General features: G+C 45.5%; 1 protein-coding gene across 4 annotated transcripts in view; it reads right to left on the reverse strand.

Moving 5' to 3' along the window:
- NMS (neuromedin S) overlaps nucleotides 1-17,225 on the reverse strand; it is a 373,480-nt gene that overhangs the window by 225,462 nt on the left and 130,793 nt on the right. The gene's annotated exons all lie outside the window — the stretch shown is intronic.

A 17,225-nucleotide genomic window follows, 5' to 3' on the forward strand; every position in this document is an offset into this window, starting at 1 on the left:
ACACAGGAAATGGTTGGAGGGAGGGGTCCAGTCCCTTGACCCAATTCGTAGACGCCATAGGCCTGCTGGATATTTGGAGGGGACATCATTCTCACAACAGGCAATTTACCTGCTATTCAGGGACCCCAAGATCCTTCTCTAGAATAGATTAATTACTGATACAACACATCCACGGAAAAAAGTTTACAGTGGCACAGATTCTGGCCCACTGTATATTTGACTACTCTCCTGTCTGGGTGTAAATGATTGGAAGGAGCAGTGGAGTGAAAGTTAGATCCATGGTATCTGAAAGATAAGCAGTTCAGGGACAAGAGTCGGTCTTCCATGGGGCAGTACTCTACAACTAATGTGGGTTCAGTAGAGTCAGCGTCCACTTTGTGGGAGGCCTACAAGATTGTGGTGAGGGGGCAGGCCATTTCATTGGTAATTGGGGACAAGAAGAAATGGTGGGTCAAGTTGGACCGACTAAAAGCCGAGGTCCTAGAACTAGAGGCTAGAGTGAACAGATCAGCAGAGAACGATCTGGTCCACCTGTTGGAACTGAAACAGTATAGGGATGCTACAGAAAATAAGGCATGGATGGCTTTCCTAATCACCCAACGGAGATTGTCCAAGGTGGGAAATAAATCCGGTCAAATCCTGGCATGGCTAGTGAAGAGGGACTGCGAGCGAAAGTAGGTTGCCGTAATCACTGCAGCAATTGGTGAGACTGCCACAAATCATCGTGACACAGCCAAAGTATTTTTCGATTTCTATGGGGAGATCTATGCACCCACCCACCCAGACCAGACTGTTGCCGGACATACAGGAGTGTGTAGAGGAAATAGACCTCCCTGTACTCTATGCACATGACAGACAGCTGCTAGATAACAGCAGAGGAGACACAACAGGTGATTAGGGAGTTGCAGTCAGGAAAGGAGTTGGTTCATAGTGGTCTCCCCTTAAAGCTCAATAAAGGGATAGCAGGTAGAGTTGCCCCTTGCCCCCTCAACATGTTTAAGGAAGCCGGTAAGAGCGGAGTCCTTCCATTTTACCAGCAGCTGGCCACAATTGTGACAATTCTGAAGGGGGCAAACCACCATGCAGATGTAGTTCCTATCAGCCAATATCCCTGTTAAATGCTGAGGTCAAAATTGTGGCAAAACTGTTGGCCAACAATTTGAAACTGGTTATTGTCGACTTGGTACATCTAGACCAGTCAGGACTCATGTCCTATAGGGAGACCAAACTCAACTTGCAACAATTTTATGGTTGCATTGCCTACATGGAACTTGCTACGGAAAAGACGGTGGTGCTCTGCCTGGATGCAAAAATGGCCTTTGACTCCCTGAAATGCCCTTTCTGTTTGGGGTGCCGGAGCGCATGGGGATTGGCCCAGAATACCGGAAATAGGCCTACCTTCTGTACAGCCAAGCTATGGCGTGGGTCAAGGTTAATGAAGAGTTGTCGGAGGTCTCTCTGTGACACAAGGGGGAGATGGCAAGGTTGCCCGTACTTGCAAATGCTCTTTGCAGTGGCTCTTGAGGTGCTAGAGGCATGGATACGGAAGGACAGATTGGTGCACAGGTTCAGATGGGATGCCTCATGGGATGACAGAATTTTGCTTTACACGTACAACATACTACTCTATGCAGCACAGCCCATGGCTCCTACACGTCTTCCATCTCTTTGGATCATATTAAGGCTATACCATTAATTATGAGTAGACCTACATATTTCGGACATCTGGGTGCAGGGGGGCAATACCAGGAGGCCTCTCTTACTGAAGACAGCCATGGAAAGCTTCTGATATCTGGGCATCCAAGTGACAAGAAACAAGGAACAGTTTCTCAAGGACAATGTATATAGCTCCTGGATTAGCTCAGGAGCGATGAAAAGCACTGGAGGGTTCCACCCCTTTCCTTGCTCACATAAAATGATTACGTTGCCAAAACTATTGTATGTAATCCAGAATACACCCTACAAATTCTCAGATACTTTCTCCCAGCAAGTGAACAGTGAGGTGTGACTCCTGCCTATGTAATGGCAAGGCATCCTGCATAGCACTAGAAAAATCGATTAGGGTGGTCTATGATGGTGGAACAGCCCTGCCAGATATCCTAAAGTACTACTGCGCGGCGCAGCTAGTGGAGACGAATGACTGGGCTAACGCACCACTGGCAAAGCCCTCAATGAGGGTGGACAGAAATGCGATGGGTAACATGGGTTACCTGGCAGCTTTGTGCCAAAACAAGTGGAGGGATACCCCCCCGCATAAATGCAATGTTGCCAGGTTCTGGGTGCAGCCATGGCCCACCTGGGAGGGGAAGAAGCTCACTAGGGCTACCCCTCTGCAGGACAGTGATGACTTGAGTGAGGTTGACACACTGGAGGGCATGCAACCATGGGACACAATCTACATCTCCACACTGGGGGATGTCTGGGAGGACCATCGGCTGAAGCCCTCGGGGAGACTCCGACAGGAGTACAGCCTTGCAGAAACCGAAGTATTTGCTACCTCAGGGTGCAGCATGCTCTTAAGGTGTATATCCCTAGCAGAGTTGAAATTGACGAAGCCTTGCCTCTGAAAGATAAGGTGTTCGGGGAGCCATTGTCAAGGAAAGCTATATCCCTCATGTATAGGAAATAATTATTAACTCGCTGGAGAGGCTGTTGAAGCTAAGGGAGATTGGGAAGGAGAAGTGGGCCTCCTTGAAAAAGGGGAGTGGGAGGAGGTGCTCCAGGCTCTGAGGGACATAACAATGAGAGCCAGGTTTCGTTTAGTACAACTCCCACTGCTACATAGTGTCAGCTGCGGCGCTGCAGGTAAACGTGGTGGGGGCGGCTGGGGGGGATTTCGAGAGAAAACCACAAGGGAAAATTAAATAAATAATTAATTTTCCCTCGTGGTAATCCCCCCTAGCCGGCCCCACTGCCCCACAGCCCCACCGCTCTTACCTGCAGCAGCCGCAGCTGTAGGGCATACAACACTAGAGAGACACTTTGTAAGATGGGGAGGATGGAGTCCCTATTTTATTGTGCAGTTGAGGTTGCGGGCAGGTAGGATATATTCTACACACTCTATTGCCCTGTGAGAGTGTAGAGTCCTACTGGGAGGTAGTTGGTCAGGGCCTCTACAGTGCCACTAGGGTTCAGATGACACAGAAGATAAAGATCCTGTTACTGAACATATGGGGGGAGGAGGTGGTGCTGCATTACACCAAACTGCTCCTAATGGTTGGACTGGCAGTGGCCAAGAGGAATATCGCCAGAAAATGGGGGGGCTAGGGAACCCCTGATGGGCAAGAGTGGGTAGGGGACAAGAATAGGTGTATGATGTTTGAGAAGCAGGTATATGCTGGGCGGGGGTGCCCCCCAAAAATGGGAGAAAGTATGGAATTCCTGGAGAAGGCACCAGAAGGGTAACTACAACTGAGATGGGGAGGGAGCTGTCGGCGGGCCAGATTGGCAAGTAGGAGGGGGTTGAGAGGGTGAAAGGAAAGTTGATTTACCTGTCAAGGATGGAGTATTTTAAATGTGTATAACTTGGGGGGGGGGACACGGTGGCTGTTACTGACTGTTGTAAGTTACAAAAGTAATAAAAAAGATTTGTTTTTATAAATCTACTAGCTTTGCCAGTGCTTGTTTATGTGGTCTTTTGACTTTCATCATTATGGCAGTTTCAGGTCAAAATGAGAGTATTATTTCACAACAATTCCAATGTTTCCTCTTCTCATTTGAGCTTTTCCAACCTTTAAAATTGACTATATGGATTCAAATTGATGATGTTCCAACTAGTGAACTAAGTGCATACATGGAACTTTGCTCCACCCTGTTGCTTTCAGCTCACACTTACTTGGTTTTCTATAAATGACTCCATTTAATTTTAAACAGAAAACTCAGTATACGTTTTTTTGTTAACAATTTGATTTTTGTAATTTAAGCCTGGAATGATTACTGTATGTATTTTCTTACCACGATAATCAAGGACTCAGGCTTTATGCTGATGTATTCCTTGGATGTGGGATGCAGTAGCATCCCTCCAACAAGCTGATTCCACCCTACACCCAATCACTCATTACAAACCAGTGGCAGAGGCTTAGATATTGCTATCCCAATCACAAGGCAGTATCCCCACCTTTGCCATCCTCAATAGTTTGCCAAACTCCTGCCATGTGAGAATTATGTGCCAGTATACACCAGCAATAGCACCCTGTCTCCGGTCCCATAGACCTCAGTTTATCCCAAGGCTTTTCTCTCACACGTTGTGCATGTGGGCTAGGTGGAGAGTGGGGATAAATGTATGCTAAGAGCCTCTAGTGCTTTAACCAGAACAAAATGTGAATGCATAGTATCAACTAACTCCAACTGAATAGAGTTAAAAAACATGCACGTTCAAGGTAGTTTGATAGCTCTGAGGTGACTACTGATTTAAAAATGGGAGATGATAGGTAAGGAAGCAGCAGCCCAAGGAACAGATTACTGTTTCTGGGTTCTTCAAGATGAAGCTACCATTTAGGAAAACAAAGGTAGCTCCTGTGATGGGATAAGTTGGCTGCCAAGTGCATCCATCTTACAGCTGTTTCTTCACTGAGCTGCTTACAATAATTCAACTAACAGGGAGTCTAGTTTGGCATCCACAATAGAATTTGAAGCCAACATCAGAAATGGAAGCTGTAAATATGGTGGATGTGCCTCTCCCACATGAGCAGCTTGGCAACCTGCCAAGAACCCTGCTGACCAATTAATTTTGTTAGCATTAAGTCATGGTCTGATTGACAGGTAGTAATGATTACAAAGAGTGAGTGACAGGAATGCATGCTATTATATAAGGGGTGGGCGGTAAACTCCGCTCTGCCGGCGGAGTTCATGGAGTTTTGCCGACTCCGTGCTACGCCTGGAGTGCGGACTTCCGGGAAAACTCAGTGAACCGCCGCATGATGGAGTTTTTCTCTCATGTGGCTAAACAACGTTAAGATAGCAAGCGTGAGTAAGAACATTTGAGTGCTCGGACAAGTCCCAGTGCGATTTCTCAACACAGGGGGTCACGGCAGGTTGCTACTGTTCGCTTTGAGAATGCTGCACGAGTAGAAAATCTACTTGAGCGGCAGAAAGAAGCAGCACCAGCTGGCGCTGCACGTGATGCTGATTTTACAGCAGGGAACAAGCTCCCAGCACTACAAATCAGTGCTAGCTGCACGGCATGCTGAAATTCCATGACTCGAGGAATCTCACAGAGTGTTTATGCAACTCCACGGAATACCACTGGGGAAAAACACTGCGAGTTCCGCACAGCACTATATAATATACCAGAGTCTGTCATGAATAATTGAACTAGAATTCCCCTAATTCCAAGACTGAGCTGCCTATTAGCTCTAGAACTGCATAGGAACAAATATTACTATCAAGGATCCATGGAGCCTAATTGTTGGCCAATTCATGCAATGGTCTAAACAATAAGATCTCGCAAATGCTCTTTGCAGTGGCTCTTGAGGTGCTTGCTCTGAAGCAAATGCAATTGGACCTTAGCTTACTGTGAAAAAACATATATACCTTTCAATGTCCATCCATGTCAATACAAGACAATCCAATTTCTTACTCCATATCCACTCCAAAGATTTAGAAGAGACTAAAACACTGGTGCTAATATATTCCCTTTTACAAAAGACACTTGGACCTTATGAAGAGTTCTATAGTATCGTTTGTTGTTAAATGAAACACCTTCAAAATGTTCCAATGACAGAATTCCAAGAACCAGAGAATCAGAAACACTGTGTTATTTTGAGTCCTGTATGGAACTAAACTCTGATGATGGTCTATTGATTATAGGAGGGGATTTTAATGTAACATATGAACCCCGGGATGTCTCTGAGAATTCCATCACAAAGGTAGAATATAAGAAGTAGGCCATTCTAAGATTGGAGTTACCACCAACTAAGAACACTAGGGCTACAGTGAACCAGATAACATCCCAAACTATGAAATTTGGACTCAGGTCATGCAATGGTCATACATGATCAGCCATTAATCTGCCGCACATTTTTAACAGATGTAATCGAAGAAGCAGTATAGAGCTCAGGGATAATAACACTTTCCATCTTATCATGAAAAAAACGAGTCCCTTAGTGACTTCAACAAATTTCCTAACATATCGGCAATTGCCCTTTTCTAATAATAAATGAACAATAAAGTGGGTACACATACAACAGCAACGCAGGACAATAGCACGTATACACAGAGAAGTCGCAGGTGAGATCAAGTCATTGATATAGGCCTCTTTTAACTATTCCAGTTCTAATCTGATCAAAAATGTACATTCAAAATTATTTGTGATCCTAAGGGAAAATGTATATAGGGATAACAACGTCTATTGCACCTAAAAGTAAACACACTTCATGGTCCAATAGCAAAGTGCAGTTATTACAGCAATTAGGAGTAAGAACAGGGACAATGTTGGAGTTTCTAAAAATATATACATAAGTGTCAGCAAAGAAAGAGTGGGAAAACCGCAAGTGGCAAGACTTAATTAAAGCAATGAAGCATAATGGCGACAAAACATTTTGGCACACTGTTGCCCATGACAGCTGCTATAATCAAAAACCTGTACATGAAAGTGATGAATAGAATGCTTCAGTTTCAGCCACTGGTAATTATCCAGGGACTCATCCCAATCCATTGTTATTTTGCACACCATGCAACCTCAGGTCGGAACCAGCCATATGCAAATTAGTACTGACCCTATCCCAATAGGAACAATCCAGCCTTAACTGCCCTCCCCTGAACTGGACCACAAACAACCCAAGACTAGTTTTGCCCTGATTGGGTTTCATCTGTCAGGTATAGGATGGTTCCAGTGACGCAGTCTGCATGGAAGACACACTTAGAACATAACACTACTTGAAATGCACTTCTGCCCCATTGCCAAAACAAAGCTTGCTGAGACTGATGCCAATGTGCTTTTCTCACCCCTAAATGGACATCAGCTGTTCAAAAGCTCTAAAAAAGAGCTGGAAATGTACCCTGTGCATGGTTTCCTGCTGGTCGTCCCCGTCACCAAGTGAAATTTGTTCCCTAGTAGGTGGTGTGTAAAGGAAGGGAGCAGATATTGTGTGACACACAGTGCTTCCATGTGAGGTGCATGTCTGTTGATGCCCATGGCACATTTGAGTGACTGGGGGGAAATTCTAACCTATTCTGGACAATTTGGGATGTTGTTTACAATGCTGAGGCCAACTAATGCAAAGCCAGATTTATAGCTGTGTACCTAGTCTTGCCAGTACAGATAGCATTACTAGGACAAAATAAGGTATGCACTGTGTTTTAATGTCACAGACTGTCTGTGCCAGAGTAGACCTTGTCACAAGAGTTGCAGTGCCAGCATATGTGTGCCAATTAAAAGGCACTTAAAATACTTTGTTCAATGTCAGTGAATATCATATTCTGCCTGCGTTAGTGCCAGTATCCCAAACAATGCATTGTTTTAAGGTATCAAAGCCAGTGCCATTGCAGATCTAGTAAAGACTGTTCCTGGTAATGCAAACTGACCAATGCTTGCCGCTGTAAAAACAAGATTTGTGTCCATTCTTACCACACTAATCATGGTGCAATGCAAGCACAGGCAGTGCAAAATGCAATGGTTAGCCTCCATATCTTATCAGATAGATGTTTGGCAAGCCAGCAAAGGCTCGAGCCAGAGGCTTGGCTCTAACTGAGCTAGCGGCCTCTTGGACCCTCAAGCCCCAAAACGAGCCAAGCTTTAATGTGAATTCTGCCTGCCGCCCATGCTCTATCATTATGTGCCAAGAATTTAAAACAAAACAAAAACCTTTGGTGTTAGAAAGCAGAGAAAGAGATAGCCATCTAGTGGGTAAATTGCATATGTAAAACCAGAAAACCTAAGACCAGTCCTGGCCTGCCACTTGAACCAAATTCTGTGATCCTAGAGAAATATTTTATTTTACAATGTCTCCTTTTACTTCATTATCATACATCAGAGTAGCTTTCAATATGTGAGTTGATGGTGTGTCCTGTACAAAAATATGTTGATGTGTTAAGGGAAAGTGCTTCTGCATGTTAAAGAAATACCTCTTTTAGTTTTAAAAAGATAATCTTTTTTTCACATGATGTTTGTTGTGTGATTTAGATGCCAACTATTTTCAGATTTTGGCTTGTGCAAGGGCTCTTAGAGGCAAGGTGAGATGACCAAGATTCGGGATGGATGGTTTCCATGAGGAACAGGGTCAGTACTGATTTGCATTAAGTGGGCCTCTGTCTAGAGTGGCACAATGGATGCAAAACAGTGGGTTGGATTGCTACCCCAAACGATTGCCACCAAGTAGACTGTTTTCACACATTCATCCTATTACCTTTCATGTGTTTGATTGCCAGTAGTATGCCTGGAAAGTTGAGACTGGTGCACCTTTCCAAGACTACTACTGCTGGTGTTTGGGAAGTTCAAAAAGTAGTTCATTTGCACCCATTCTAAGGAGTATTTATATAGGTTCAGATTTACAACTTTTTTGATAAACTGGTCACTATATATATTTAAGATCCTCATACAAAAAATGAATAAGTTAGAACCTCTCAGTGAAAGGAGACCAACAAGAAAAACCTATACAGACATAGCAGACATGACTCATGGTGCCCAAATACAACTACCAAATCAAGAATGCATTTGAGGGGTTTCATACCCCAAAACCCCCGTAGCAAGCAACGCCCCTGCCGGTTCTATCTCATCCTGATAGTACTCTTTGCAAACCCAAGACTACAGTTAAGCACAACACAAAGGCCTGGAGTCCATGCTCTGAGATCATTTATTTATTTATTTTATTTTTGGTATTTGCAGAGCGCAACACTCATTTCCCACTAATTTTAAATATATTGTCACAGCACTCACTCGACTTCATCTCTGCTACATGAAGCTCTAATTTGTAAAAATGTAGAATCAGCGCAGGTGGGCAGGGAGCCATGTTTCTAGTCCTCGTTTTATTCAAATTATTTTATCAAGTGACTGATAGCCTCATGTACTGAGCCCAAGTCGCAAATAGAAAAGGGCGTGCAGACAAATTAATAGGGTGAGCCGAGCTCGGGACAAACTATGGGTCTTGCTTGGCTCTAAAAGTCCACGCACAAGCCCAGTCATGAAAAGTTTTGGCAAGAAAGGCTTTTTAGAAGCACTGCTGTATCACGCAAATGTAAAAAATAAAAAATATAAAGTCATATGGTGCTACTAAGAAAGGGTAAAAAGCCCTAAAACCCCTCAGTGTTGTGTAGGAAACTCCCTCACAATATACAAATTAGGTGTCTGAACCTAGGCACACATAAAAAGGTAAAACTTTTTTACCCCTTTTTGTAGAGTTCAGTACAATAGAACAATTATGCAAAGCAGTAATTGATAGTCGTATGAGTGTTGTATTCTTTAGTTCTTTTATTCAGTTGTCGTATGAGTAAACAGAAACCAGCTGACACGTGTTTCGTCGTGTGCGGAAGTTAATTCCACAACCCCTCAGGGCTGAAAGTTGACATACACAGCTTTGTAATTGCTCTGCCGGTGATAATTCCAACCCGGCTGGGCTAATCAGTGGAAATTGGTAAAAGAATTCCGAAATATAAGTCATGTTGCTGCTTCAGTTATTCTCTGGCTGGTAAAAACGTGGTCATGGGATAAGAAGACTCTATTCGGCGTAATCGTCAAGTATGAAGCCTCGTGTCAAGTCGAACCGTGAGTGCGCTCCTGGTGTGGCGGGCGATAGTATTTGAGGTTCAATCTTAACCCCTTCGACGCTGATGACGAGCTGGGCTCGTCATGGCGTAGCCTCCTCGCACGCTGATGACGAGCCCAGCTCGTCACGTAAAGTGCGTTTTTAAAAAACCCAGCGTGCGAGCGGAATTCCGCTAGCGCGCATGCGGTTAAGCAAGTGTGGTCAGAACCTCCTCACGCAATCATTGTGTTCTGGTATGGACCAGCAGGAGAATAACCGAACCGGCAACGTGACTTATATTTCAGAATTCTTTTACCAATTTCCACTGATTAGCCCAGCCGGGTTGGAATTATCATCAGCATAATTGTTCTATTGTACTGAACTCTACAAAAAGGGAAATAAAAGTTTTACTTTTATGTGTGCCTAGGTTCAGACACCTATAAAGTAAACAAAATATGATACATTCGCTATGAAATTTTAAAAAAAAGTGTATTTCTTTGATTTGATAAAAATTTATAACGCGCAAAACAATAACCCGCAGGTATCAAGGCGCCTAACAATACCATCAGAAAACTGAAACATACATCCTTACACATAGGCTTGCAAAAAGAGCCGAGTTTTAAGGGCACTTCGGAATTTCTGTAGGGAAGGTAGGGACCTAAGATCCAGAGGAAGATCATTCCACCATTTGGGAGCTAGGGTAGAGAAGGCCCTACCACCCCACTTGGCTCTTCGTATGCGGGGAATTGTCAGGAGCGATTTCCCGGAGGAACGCAGGTTCCTTCCAGGAGTGTAGTGGGAGACGATGGAACCAACTCCCATGTCGCTGTTCTTTGCAATGGCTCTATAGGTCATGCATAGGACTTTGAACCGTACTCAGTGTTCTACCGGTAGCCAGTGCAGCGTTTTCCTGGCCAACGTGGCCGAGGAGCGTCTGGGAACATCCAGAACAAATCTGGCTGTGGCATTCTGAACTACCTGTAAGCGCTGCAGGAGGCTCCTGTTTAGCCCCGCATACAGCGCATTACAGTAGTCCAGACGTGAGCCAATGAGTGCGACAGCTATTTGCTTTCTGGACTGCAAAGAAAGGTATTTCCTGATCCTTCGCAGGGTGTGAATTAAGCCCCAGCAGGTGGAGATGGTTCTACTCACCTGCCTGCCCATATCCAGGGCAGGGTCTATCATCACCCCAAGATTCTTAGCAGATGTTGTGGGGGAAGGGCACATTCCTAGCGAGTCAGGCCACCAGCTGGCTGACCAGATGTTTTCTTTCCCTCCAAACACCATCACCTCAGTCTTCTCCCCATTCAGTTTGAGTGAGTTCTGAATCATCCAATGACCAACCGCCTCCATACAAGATCTAAACTTGGAGGCGGTCTGCACATCTGAATGGGAAAGAGAGACGAGTATTTGGGTGTCATCTGCGTAAGAGACTACCTCCATCCCGAAAGTTCTTATTAGTCTGGCTAGTGGGGTCACGTAGATGTTGAATAGGGTCGGACTAAGAGCCGACCCTTGTGGGACCCCACATAGCACTGGTCGGGATGGAGATAGGAACTCCCCCAGCTTGACTCTTTGTTCCCTCCCATCAAGGAAGGAAGTCAATAGATCTAGAGCTGCGTCCTTCACCCCCACATCCCTCAGGTGAGATGTAAGTACTGAGGGGGAGAGGGTATTGAAGGCCGCAGTTAGATCTAGCAGGACCAGGAGGGTGGTCTGGCCCCCATCCACTGTCGTGCGGATCTTGTCAAGCACGATGGTGAGGGCCGACTGGGTGCTGTGTTCCCTCCTGAATCCGTGCTGGGAGGAGTCCAAGCAGCCCGAGCTTTCCACAAAGGCAGCGAGATGCTTGTTTAGATGTGCCTCAAGCATCTTCGCTGGAGCTGGAAGCAGCGAGATTGGACGGAAGTTTTTTAGGACCTCCCGATCAAGGGAGGCCTTCTTTAGCAGGGGTTTCACTACTGCGCTCTTCCACTCCGAAGGGAAGATACCGTCTCATGGCTAGATTCCTTATTTCTAGCAGCGGTGGTTGGAAGGTCTCCCTGCACTGCTTGATGATTTTCAGTGGGCAAGTATCCAGGGGGGAACCAGATTTGGTCTTATTAAGCAAGATCTCCAGATCTTGCAAAGCCAGCGGGGGAAAGGAGTCCAGAGTGCACGATGCGGAGATGTCAGTGGTGGTCATGTTCATCTCAACCCGAGCAGTGGGCGCACTGATACAAGCTCTTTGTTCCTCAAGAGCCAGGTGGATATCCTGTATTTTGGTGTGGAAGAAAGAGGCAATCCTATCACATAGATCTTGCGATGGTACAACAGGGTCAGGGGCTTGTAGGTTGACTAAGGAATCAATGATTTTAAAAAGCTCCTTCGGCGAGGAGAGCGAAGTTGTCAAGGCTACAAAATAGTCTTGTTTGGTCTGCACAATCTCAGCCTTGTATTTCCTGACAAGGAGTTTGTGGGCTTCCTTGTTCTTAAGGTCCCAACTAGAGTGCCAAAGCCTCTCCTTCCTCCTCACTTCTTGCCTGAGGAGTCTAAGGGAATCTGAGAACCATGGGGCAGATGGTCTCTTTCTGGCTCGGCGGCGGGTCTGTACTGGGGCCAGTTCATTCAAGGCCTCAGTAGTAACCTGTTCGAAGTGGCCAACCGCGGTCTGTACGCTGTCCAAGCCAGTAATAGAAAGGCTGGCAGCCCAAGGCGCAAAGGAGTCACTGCTGATATTCCTAAAATTTCTGGCGCTTTCCATTATGTGATTCCCTTTTTTACTTCCATCCACCCTAAGGTATTCCAGGAGAAATGGAACCGCAAGGTGATCGGACCAAGATAGATGCACCGGATCCTTGGTGATCAAACGATGGTCATTGGAGAAAATACCATCTAGTGTGTGGCCTGCACGATGTGTGACCCCGCCAACTCGCTGCGTGAGTCCACAGGCCGCCAGAGCCTCAGTGAGACATGATGTATCAGATAAGTCATGCCGTTCTAAATGGTAATTGAAATCACCCAGAATGAAAAAATGTTCTCGACCAAAGTAGGGTTCCAGGGACTGGAGGAAGTTGTGCGTAAAATCGGTCCTCGGGCCTGGAGGTCGATGTAATAGGATTCCATTAAAGAAGGGACATTGCGCTTCCTTTATTGTGAAATAAAGAGCTTGGAAACAATCCGGGAAGTCGGGTATAGGTACAGTATGGCATTGCAGGTGGTCTCTATGAAGGATCGCTATACCCCCCTCCCACTTGTCCCTGTCTGTCCAGTCTGGCCAGGCAGTACCCTTCAGGGACCGCTTCGATTAGGTCAGGACCAGATGAGTCTTTTGCCCAAGTTTCAGTGACGAACACTAGGGCAGGCATTCTATCTAGGACCATCTCCCTGAACATTATCCTGTTTTTGACAAGGGAGCGGGCATTAATCAAGATGACTTCTACTCCCACTGTCCTAGAACTGATAACGTCGGGGTGGCCAGAGGAAAGGTGACAGGGGACGGAGATAGAAGGCCTACGCGTGTGGTGACAGCCACATCGTAAGGGAAAAAGAAGTTTGTCAGGCTCATAGGTGTGCGAACACCCTAATCTTCGGGGTTTCAGGCGTAGCATTTCCTGGTGAGAGTAGCTATGGGGGGGTGAAATGGCTTCGTCTGAGTCCAGAGTCCAGCCGTCCAGCGCGTCCTCGGCGCGGACGGGCGCAGACGGGCTGGACTCTGGCGTGACTCCGGCGTTACTGTGGCGTCCACGCTGCGCGTACACGCTGCGCGCCATACCCTGCTGATTATGTAGGGCTCTAGCCAGTTCACGTGTCGGCTTCAGCGAATGGCTGAGGAGTGCTTCTGACCCACCCAAGATGGCGCCCCAGGAAAACAAAGCGCGGGGACCAGGCCGCCCAAATGGCGGTGAATGCAGCAGAATTTTATAATGCAGCAGTGCGATCCGGGACTAAGGGCACAGGTAGGGCAGCTAAGAATATCTAAACAGTTCTAATCTCTATTTAAAAGCAAGGTAAAACGAGCGAAATTAAATCAACCAAAACGACAAAACGGGGCTTTAAAAAATGACTGCAGGCTTCCAGCGCGTAGCGCTATGTGCAGGACGATATTCAAATAGAAGTGAAGGTCCCTCCTACCCGACTTAAGTACAAGCGCCAATTACAGTCTCTAGCCAGTCCACGTGTCGGCTTCAGCGAATGGCTGAGGAGTGCTTCTGACCCACCTAAGATGGCGCCCCAGGAAAACAAAGCGCAGGGACCGGGCCGCCCAAATGGCGGTGAATGCAGCAGAATTTTATAATGCAGCAGTGCGATCCGGGACCAAGGGCACAGGTAGGGCAGCAAAGAATATCTAAACAGTTCTAATCTCTATTTAAAAGCAAGGTAAAACGAGCGAAATTAAATCAACCAAAACGACAAAACGGGGCTTTAAAAAATGACTGCAGGCTTCCAGCGCGTAGCGCTATGTGCAGGACGATATTCAAACAGACGTGTGGAAGTGTCTCACCTTAGTACATCATGCTAAATCACTGCATAGACAGAAATGTATTAAAAGTGATAGTTTTTAGAAACGTTCTTGGTTCGACCCCCAATGACAATGCCATTACAGAATTAAGCTGTAAGTCAGTAGTCTAAGTGTGGCCTAAATGCTGGATATCGATGTAGCAACATTGCCGTCTACAAGTATAACAAGAGCTACTATAGTGCACATCCTGTACTCAAGTGTTTAAATGTGCTCTCATATGTGAAATAAACTATTTGCCTAGGATCAGACCATGTTTTATTCCAGGTTATCTGGTTTCACATTTTTAAATTCAGCCAACAGATGTGTCTCTCTGTCTCTCGCCCCACCTCTCTCCCTCCTTCGTTTACATCAAAGGTCACTGATTTGTCTTTCATTGTTGGCTCACAACGAGAATACGGACACAGATATAGCAAACCTGACTCAATGGCCCCAGGTCCAACTATCAAGCCAAGAATGCATTTATTTGAGGGATGCCACACCGCAACAACCACCCGTCTTATCCCCCCCTCCTCCCCACAGGAGCTACATGCCTGAGCATTTAGGAATATTTCATGGCTGCTCCCTCTGTGCCTGTAAAACATATTGCTTTTTAGCCAGTGTATTTCGAAAACTTACACTCAAAGGCCCAAATTCAGCAATTTTCTTTATGCAAGAACAATCACAAGCCTCTGTAGAGGGGACTAACGAGCCACTTTCGTGCTGGCTTTCTATACGTGTTCACTTTGGGGCCTGTAATAAAATTATTATCAGGTCTGTTTTGGGTTCCAAGGCAAGCAGTGCTATCAGCGGCAGCACCCCCATTAAGGCAGAGTGTCGCCTTCCCCCCCTGCTGCCAGTGCAGTAAAAGTGAAAAATAAAACGGTAATAAAATGAATAACTGTTTTATTTTTCACTGCTCCCATTGCTGCTGACTGGCAGAGCGGGAGGGGTGCACTGACTCTCCTCCAGTTTACACTGCACAAGTCACTTTGGCCTGCTGTCTTGGGATGACCAGCCTGGCATGCACAGTGTAAACCTCTACACCTAGCTGTCTCATGTCTCAGACAGCTGGGTGGCACAGGCCTCCTATGCTTGCTGGAGCGTTGAGGCCGCCCACTCCAGCCAATCCTGGTGCTGCTCTCATGCTGCTCATATGCAGCAGGAAAGCAGCGTCCGGATTTGCAGAAGGGGGTTACCTGGGGCTCCGTGAGGTGCCATCGAGCTGAGTTCAGAAGAAAGAAAACACGGAGAGCGAAACACAGGTAAGTACATATAAAAATATATATATATATATTTTTTTTTTGGGCCTTCCACTGAGTGGGGTCAGCTCTAGGGCGGTGTGATCGGCGCCACAGCACCGGGTGCTGCCTTGTGGTGGGGGCGTCATTTTTACAAGTATATTAACTCTTTTAAAGTACCTGCTCCTGTGTTCCTGTCCTCGAGCAATTTTAAGGCATCAAATAAATTGTCAAGATAACTCTGGTGATTAATTGCCTTCCTTGAAAGAGACCTGAGGGTTGTCTAGTCTAGTGGAAGCTTTGACTCCTAAGATAGCACAGAGGGTTAAAAATGCCTGCTGCTAAGAACTGTACCATGCAGAATACAAAGTGCATGCAATGTAAACATGTCTGTAGGTTACTGCTTCTGTAAGAGAGCTCTTTTTGTAACTTGTCGTTTATAAATACAAAATCTTAATGTTGAAAGAACATTGAGGTTTTAACTGTCATCGAAGAGCTGCATGCAAACTGCAAGGTATATGTTAGAGCTGTAGTTTTTTTGCCCAGTCTGTCATCATCCCAATCTTGCCAAAAGGGTTCATGTGGGTAGAAAACAATTCTTATTATCAAAGAGAACCCCTAACAATGATGTTATGTTTTAAATTCTGAATTTGTGCTTTCCAAAATAAGGACTCTTAATTTTTTTTGCCTACCAGTATCGATAATGTCTCTCCCACTCCTTGTAGTCCTGTCTGATGTAACACGTCTTATACACTGATTTAGACAAATATGTGCCCGGTGAGTCCAATGGGTGTTGCGTGCCTCCCTGAAGTTGTATCAATGTTCATCCGCTTATGATATTATAATGTATCACTTAGCAGCCTACACGAAATAATAAGCGAAATGCCACCCTGACCTCGATTTCGGCGAAGTACACGCATCCCTCAGAGAAAAAATACAATGTTTATGAAGAAACAAGTGCAATGAGATCCAATAAACAGAACAATTTAAGTTATTCATCACCGCGTGTGTGCAGCCTGGGTCGAAGGGCCTTTGCTCGCCATCACCCCCAGGACTCTTTGCTAGCCTGCAGGTCTAGCTCTTACATCCGGTGACTCACCTGAGCCAGAATGACGCATAGGGATGGTGCTTTTCTGGCCTCATACCAGGGAAGACATTCCCTGGACGGTTTTATGAGCAGCGCCTGAAAACACTCAAAATAGAATGTAATCGCTATAATCTTTATTGGATAAAAGAACCAATAGCATATCATGGTACCATATTCGAGCAAATCCAAGAGATTTGCTACAAACTGAGACCACCCCCCTCCCCCCTTCCCCCCGAAACCGACTCTCATCATAGTGACGACTTTAAACATACAGATCAGTTCTGAAAATTAGACACCCTTTTTCTTTTTTTGTAAGGAGGCTCTTCCTATTTTTTTCTTTCTTCCTGACTTTCTTTTGTTTGTTTCTTTCATTTGTTTCATTTTAGTTCTCTGTTTTCTTCCTCGTGTTCTCAGCTTTCTACTCTCTATCTCCTTCTCCCTGTCTGTCTGTCTGCCTCTCTCTTTCACCACCTCCCTGCTTCCAGTCTCTCTCTCTCTTTCATTCCAGTCTTCACTCCTAGCCGATCTTTCATTTATACTCTATTCTTATTTCTACCTATGTCTCTTTTCCCTCTATTTCTTGTTCTGTCTCCCTTTCTCTTTCTGTTTCTACCTCTCTCGTTTTCTCTCACTCTTTCTTACACTCTTCTCACTCCTACTCTGGGCTTAATTTTTAAAAGAATAAGTGCCGAGTTCAATTTCTTCTGGGATCTAAATGTTGGATTTGCTGAAAACTAAGG

This window comes from Lissotriton vulgaris, chromosome 8, assembly GCF_964263255.1.
Source record: "Lissotriton vulgaris chromosome 8, aLisVul1.2, whole genome shotgun sequence".
Classification (NCBI taxonomy): domain Eukaryota; kingdom Metazoa; phylum Chordata; class Amphibia; order Caudata; family Salamandridae; genus Lissotriton; species Lissotriton vulgaris.